Source organism: Vigna umbellata, chromosome 4 (genome assembly GCF_029865625.1).
Source record: "Vigna umbellata cultivar VRB3 chromosome 4, Vumbellata_1.0, whole genome shotgun sequence".
Lineage (NCBI taxonomy): Eukaryota > Viridiplantae > Streptophyta > Magnoliopsida > Fabales > Fabaceae > Vigna > Vigna umbellata.
In genome coordinates, this window is record NC_142168.1 from 25241528 (window position 1) to 25248920 (window position 7393).

The window sequence follows — 7393 nt, forward strand, 5'->3', positions numbered from 1 at the left end:
AAAAAATAGAGAACCTTAAGGAAGTTCTTGAAAAAAATCAAAAACAAAAAAGTTTTGAAAAAAAAATCAAACCTTAAGGAAGTTAATCCTCCTGACAAATTTTTGGAATGAAGAAAATGTTTTGATTGGGACCGGTAATGTTCATCATATGCTTTTAATTAGGGTATCTCTTATGATGTGGTCTAATCCCTATTTCAAATAAAATTTCTGAATGAAATTTTTTTTTTTGTCAAGACCAGTAATGGTGGTTAGATGCTTTGGTTATAGACTATCTTATGGTAGTGGCCTAATCCCTTTTCAATGAGATAATGATTATGATCAGGACCCTCTCCAAAGGAATGGTCACTGATTTCTTGGTATTGGCTCTCTGTTAAGCAATAGTCAATTTCGGATTTTCCTTTTGGATGTCGATCCTCTGCTAAGTAATGATTGAATCCTAGTGACCTTTTCAAGTCCAGTTTTGTTTGACATTGTTATTGGTATTTCGGTCCTTTGCAAAGTATTGGTCGAACTCAATTTTCCTTTGAGATATCGGCTCTCTGCAAAGCATTGGTCGAAATCAAATCATTAGTGTCTTGGCCCTCTGCAAAGCATTGGTCAAGCCCAATTCTTTTAAATTCTGTCATTGGTATCTCGACCCTCTGCAAAGCATTAGTCAAGTCCAATCCTTTTCTTTGAGATGTCGACCCTCTGCAAAGCATTGGTCGAACTCAAATCATTGGTATTTCGGCCCTCTGCAAAGCATTGGTCGAACCCAATTTTTCTTTGAGATATCGGCCCTTCGCAAAGCATTGGTTGAACTCAAATCATTGGTGTCTTGGCCCTCTGCAAAGCATTGGTCAAGCCTAATTTTTTAAATTTTTTCATTGGTGTCTCAACCCTCTGCAAAGCATTAGTCGAGTCAAATCCTTTCTTTAAAATGTTGACCCTCTACAAAGCATTGGTCAAATCCATGTTCTTCTTTACATACCCTCCACGAGGTTTGCATACCTCAATTCCTTCCTCTTGTATATTTTAATTTATTGTTGTTTATTTGTTTACTTTGTTTGTTTTGAAACCCGAACAAAATTAGTATTTCTATCTTTACTTATCTTTTACTAAGATAATATGCAAATGATAAATTTTTTTATCATCTAGTAAAATCTAAGTAAAGAGAGACAGCTGTCAAGACTCAATTTTATCCGGATAAATTAAATTCATAAAAAAATAAAAAAAAATACTATTTGTTTTATATTTGCACCCCCAAATTAACTTTTAAGCCCTTAGCTCAATGACCCAAAATAATTCTACATTTTTTTACTTCCTCACCATTTTTTTTCTTATGACACCCACTCTCCACATCACCTTCCACATCACCCTCCACATCACCTTCCACATAACATACATTTTTCATTTACTATTACATTTTTTATATATTTATTTTTATTTAATTTTTTTTCTAACTTTTCTAATTTTTCCACTTACCTTTCTTTATTATATTTTATTTCACCTTATTTTTCCACCCAGTTTTTATATTATTTCTTTCAGTTCTTTTTCACATTAACTTTTACTATTTATTATATTTTATTTCACCTACTTTCTCCACCAACTTTTTATATTATTTCTTTCACTTATTTTCTACATTAACTTTTGTTATTTACTATATTTTATTTCACCTACTTTCTCCACCAACTTTTTATATTATTTCTTTCACTTATTTTCCACATTAACTTTTACTATTTACTATATTTTATTTCACCTACTTTCTCCACCTACTTTTTATATTATTTCTTTCACTTATTTTCCACATTAAATTTTACTATTCACTATATTTTATTTCACCTACTTTCTCCATTCACTTTTTATATTATTTCTTTCACATAATTTCCACATTAACTTTTACTATATTTTATTTCACCTAATTTCTCCACCAATTTTTTATATTATTTCTTTTACTTATTTTCAACCTTAACTTTTTCTATTTTTCCACTCATTTTTTAAAAAATTATATTTTATTTAACATTTTCTCCATCCTTAATTCTATAAATATTCATCCATTCTTCACTCCATTTTTACACACAATTACATAATATTCATCTCTTCTCTCTCAAAACTTCTTCATTCCATCCCAAAACTTTACTTCATTTTTCTCTCATATTTTACTATTTCCTAATTCCTCTATACATATTAAATCACATACCACATTTCTACTAGAGGTCATCTTCTTCAGATTCTATCTACCTCTTCTCACAATTTATTACAAGTAAAGTTTTGCTTTATCATTTAAATCTTCAACAAGGTACACATATTTTTCTCATTTTATTTATATATGCATTTTGATCATCTTTTTAGTTTATAAATTTATCTTGTTTTCTACCACAATTTTATCTTATGCTTTTTCACGTTTTTAATTCATAAATATTTCAACTCATCTCTCTTTCTTAATAAAAAGCAAAATAAAAAATGACAAAAATATATAAAACTTTAAAAAATATATAATAATATAAATAACAGTATGAATACTCGTGCGATCGTATGCATCAGCCTAGTACTCATTACCCAAAATATAAAAATAAACAATAAAATCATATGAGTGCTCGTGCGATTGTACGCATCAGCGCTCACTACGCAAAACAATAACTTAAACTAAAAAAAATTGTATAAGTACTCATGCGATCGCAGCCTAGTGCTCATTACACAAAACAATAAAATAAACTAAAATTTTTTGTGAATACTCATCGTACGCATCAATCTATTGTTCATTAAGCAAAACTCTAAATATTATATCAAAATACCAAAAAAATGTAAAATCTCCAAAAAGCTAAAAATATCAAATTCTCATGCATTTAATTTGAGTCAGAACTACGTGATCCTTGATTCTCCATCAAAAGTAGAAATCCAAAATAATCTCCCAAACAATTTCACAAATCAATTTCCTAAACATCTTTCCAAACTTATTTTCAAAAGAACTACATACCCCTAATTTTTCACATAAGAATACGTAAGAACAAGGTCAATCCTTGTCGAGCTTCCTAAAAGTAAAAAATATTTTACTTTCATTTGAATTGTGTTGCATTGTTATTTTAAAGGAAAAATGACATTTTGAAAACCACATCATCTTTGCACATTTAATTAAAGGTACTGCTTTTGGGCAAGCGCTGTAGGGTGCTAATACCTTCCCTACGCGTAACCGACTCTCGCATCCATAATCTCTTGTTTCGTAGACCATGTCTTTATTTTATGGTTTTTTCGTAGTTTTCCAGAATAAACTATGGTGGCAACTCCAAACTCTAATTTTTAAACCAATATTATTTTTAAGAGTCTCGCCGTCTTCCTGGTTGTGACACCAGTCCTCAAGTTAATCTTTGAAACTGGTTTCTTTAACAATGCTTCCGCAACTTGGACATGGCCATTTAAAGTATCGTCCTACAAAATTTGAATATAAAGAATTCAACTCATGAGTTTTCATTTGCAATGACGAGAATCATTGTAGACGTTTATATATGTTTTGAAAGAACCTGGATTCGGAGATAGTTTTCTTTAGCATTGCATGCTTGGAAAACGGACGAGATGTGGAAATCTACCATGTCAGAACTAGCATGACTAAAGACATCGAACGCGGAGGCCAAGTGTTTCTTCCGTCCTTCGTCTCCAGAATTAATTATAGATTAATGCTCATGATGACTCCTAGTAAGGGTTTAGACAATATACATAATGCTAAGCAAAAAATCATTTTGCAGCTAGGTTTCTGAAAAATATTAACTGGATCAGACTAGCATGCAGTAGTACAAAAAGGGTTGTGCGATGGCATTACGACCAAATAAACCATACCACACATGTTGTTAGGACCAAATGTCAATGTTTCGACAGAAGATTTCACTTGTGTTTTACATTCAGAACCCCACTCAACAAATGGTATAGCTTCATTTATGTGATATCCACTAGTCCAGGTAACTGTCATCTGCATAAGACAGGCCGAATAATTATGAAATCACTTCGTAGTCGTAATAGTGTTTCCAGAGTGTGAAAGAAAAGAAACTAACATCAATTCCTATTTCCATAACATCATGTCAAATTACCAATTTTAATGAGTTCATTCATCATTCGAGTGTTGTGCTCAAAATCTATTAAATCTATACATGTTGGATACTGAAGCAAAGCCATAATAGGAGAAATCATATGAAAGATAAACTTACTTCATCCCAAGACTTCCCTTGAGCAAGTCATGGATATAGAGGCACCTTAGGATTGACAAATAGCTTAGGCTGCATTGTTCAATCAGATGACTCCAAGTCAGCCAAGAAATCATATACATTTAGTAAGAATAGGAGGGAGATAACAGGTTAAAGTAGCTGTCTCATCTACTTGCTTTACTCATAACCCTTCCCAAATTTCAAAAGAAAGTTTCTAATGTTACTACCTTCTTTGTATGGTCTAGAAAATGTTCAGCATGTGTTATTTGCCCAGTTTTGTTAGTTGTCATCTCTAGTAGCTTTTAGATTAGTAGTAAACTTGGCATACTATGTATCTACCCATTGTATTTCATCTCATAGACAATAATACTAACCTTGTTGAAATTGAAGATTGATCTTTATATTACACTAACAAAACATCTATAAGCTAAAATAAAGTTAGAATGTTATTCTGCAAAATAAATTGCTGCTACTCATATGAGCTATTTCAGAAATTAGCAAACCTCAATTAAAGTATGTTAAACATGTTTTTTTAGAAGAATTCCTTGCTTTATCCTCTACCTCTACCCTTATAATAAGCTCTGGCTAGAACTACCAATGTTTTGGTACAAGACAGAACATGTTCACTAAATCATTACCACAATTATAAGTAGTAACAAGCCATGAATATATCACCAAGTATCACCTTTCATCTGAAATTGTAATGGAAATGCTCATGGAGGAATGGTTCCAGGACATTAAACCTTTTAACAACATGATCCTCCATAGTTGCTGAAAAAAATGTCTCCTTACAAAGGGGGAGAGAGGTCTGAAAAGCTTTTGCTGCCAAGCTGCGAGTTACCTGTCAGGTGGTGTATGTATATCAGAAGACAAACACGGGAAAAGTCACATTCCTTAGATGATTAAGTTCAAATACCTTGAAGACAGTAATTGGCTTGGATAAGATATATCGCCAGACTATTCCACTAATAAAATTGACGAAGAAATATTAACCTGTGCGGTCACAATTAAAAGGTTCATCTTTCTCTCTTAAAGAATAGCAATAACATAATTGGGATTTTAGTTACCTATTACAAGAAGGAGGTACAGAAGGAGGTACAGAGCAAACAAGGCTAGCTCCTTTAAGCTTTGGGAATAAATCTTTTATTTATAGGATCAAGCTCAAATGAATTAGCACAATGAGCCAAAAATGAAAATTTGGTATGGACAATGCACCAATGCCTGAAGTTATCACCCAACTCATCTGCATTGCAATAAATTGGTCAGGTAACATTTATCTTTGATAAAAAAAGTCAAGCTCACTTAATTTTACATATATAAAACAAAATATAATAAAACTTAAAATAAACATAAGTATTCTTACTTGCATAAATAAAATATTATAAAAATGCCTAAATAAGAATTTTATCTATATTAATGAAATTATTTAAAACTCAAATTAATAAATAGTTAACTGTAATATAACCTTTGAGTGAAGAACGAGCTTCTCAACATCCCTTATGTATGAAATGATGGAACTAGTTTCTGTGATAGAAACTAAAAGCTAAAAAAATGAAAACGATCTTGTTATTAGAGTGAAAACTCTTATGTAATGAAAATTCTGATATCTGAAACTCGTCTTATGTAAGTGTTGCCTACAAAAGTTGTCACTAGACACAATTCAAAAATGAACTTTCAGTAATTATACAAAAGTTGTCACTGGAAGTGTTGGATCACCCTGGGAAGTAGTCCTACTAAGCTTTGGAGGATTAAAACTTTCAACAGCACTACTTTCAAGTCTTCAACTACCAAACTCGATAAAAGGTAGTTATAGAATAAAACAATTCATACTTTAATCATTGAATTTTATTTCCTAAGTACCTCTTGTTTCTCCTTGTGAAGAAATCATTGAAAAAGAACCAAACAAACCAAACATTCGCTCCAAGGTTGCCTTGAATATTGACCTTTTCAAAGACTACGGAAACAAAAGCAAATAAGTCAAGAAAATATCACTATGAATTAAAAGAGTACATAAATATAAAATGAAGCTAGCAAGTTGCAATCTCATCATGTTAAGAATGACAGAGAACTAAGCAAGGTGAACTCACCGGTATCTTTCGAGAATATCCAAATTTATTCTGCAACAGTTCAAGGGAAAAACATATAAAGTAAGAATATATGTAAATGACCCACTATAGCAAATAAAATGAGAAGCAATGAAAAATTACCTTCATAGAGAAATCATTAATATCTAACAACGGCAACTTTGATTCAAAGTAATGAGCTAAGCAAACACCACCAAACCACCATATGCATCTTTGAAGTGAGTAATATCTAACAAAACTTAATAAGCTTACACCTTACAACACCGTCGAGGAGGTAAACCAAGTGTTAACACCGTCGTGGAGGCCGTGAAGAAGGAGGTGGATCCGATCAACGACTGATTCCACCTTGTGCGACTCACTCCCAAACTCCTCAAAAACGCCAATCGCAACATTAGCGAGCTCTAGGTTTTTGGAATTAGGAATTTGAAACAGGGAAAGACAAGGGAATTAGGGATTGCGAAGTGACGAAGGATTGTGAGGATGGAGAAGCCGAGACGCGAAGGCTGTGAAGATGGAAACGACAAGACACAAAGGTTGGGAAGATGGAAATGGCGACACGTGCGAATCACAAGCTCCTCAAAATCGCCATTGGAGAGCTCCTAAAAAATGTCAATCGCAAGGTCGGTGAGCTCCTAATGCTTGGGTTTTCGGAATTGGGGATTTGGAGAGGAGAAGGCTGAGGATTGCGAAGGATTGTAAAGATGGAGAAGTGGAGACGCGAAAGATGAAGATGAAGAAGTGGATACGCGAAGGTGAAGATGGAAATGACGAGTGGAAAACAAAGGTCTGGAAGCGCGACTTTGGGTGGCAAGTATTTTGAAAAGTATATTTTGTACAGTTCCGATACTTTAATAAAGAAACTCCTAAAAATATATTTTAGGAAAAAAAAATAAACTTAGTTGCGGTATTTTTTTAACCGTCGAGAAATTATGATAAAAAAATTAAAAAAGAACTTGACTGTTGTTATGTTTTAAAACCGTCCACAGTTAGGAGAGGATTTTAAATCCCTAAACAAACCTCTACTATATTGTTTTATTGTTTTATTTTTGTAGTGTGTATATGAAAACAATACTTTGAACTGCGTAATTCGGAGTTAAAAAAGAAAATATCAAATTGTATATGATTCAAAAGCCATTC

At 32.4% G+C, this 7393-nt stretch overlaps 1 long non-coding RNA gene across 5 annotated transcripts; it reads right to left on the reverse strand.

Moving 5' to 3' along the window:
• Window positions 1-2720: 2720 nt before the first annotated feature.
• LOC124819888 (uncharacterized) lies at window positions 2721-7077 on the reverse strand. 5 transcript variants are annotated; one of them, XR_015785638.1, is made up of 10 exons: window positions 6380-7077; window positions 6260-6289; window positions 6033-6126; window positions 5240-5415; window positions 5089-5165; window positions 4858-5013; window positions 4176-4244; window positions 3811-3940; window positions 3498-3666; window positions 2721-3405 (listed from the first exon to the last, which is right to left on the reverse strand). It is a non-coding gene; the product is annotated as an uncharacterized LOC124819888 (long non-coding RNA). The 5 variants fall into 5 exon arrangements; XR_015785639.1 differs by having other exon boundaries at window positions 3498-3727; XR_015785641.1 differs by adding an exon at window positions 5638-5715 and having other exon boundaries at window positions 3498-3940.
• Between the last annotated feature and the right edge of the window lie 316 nt (window positions 7078-7393).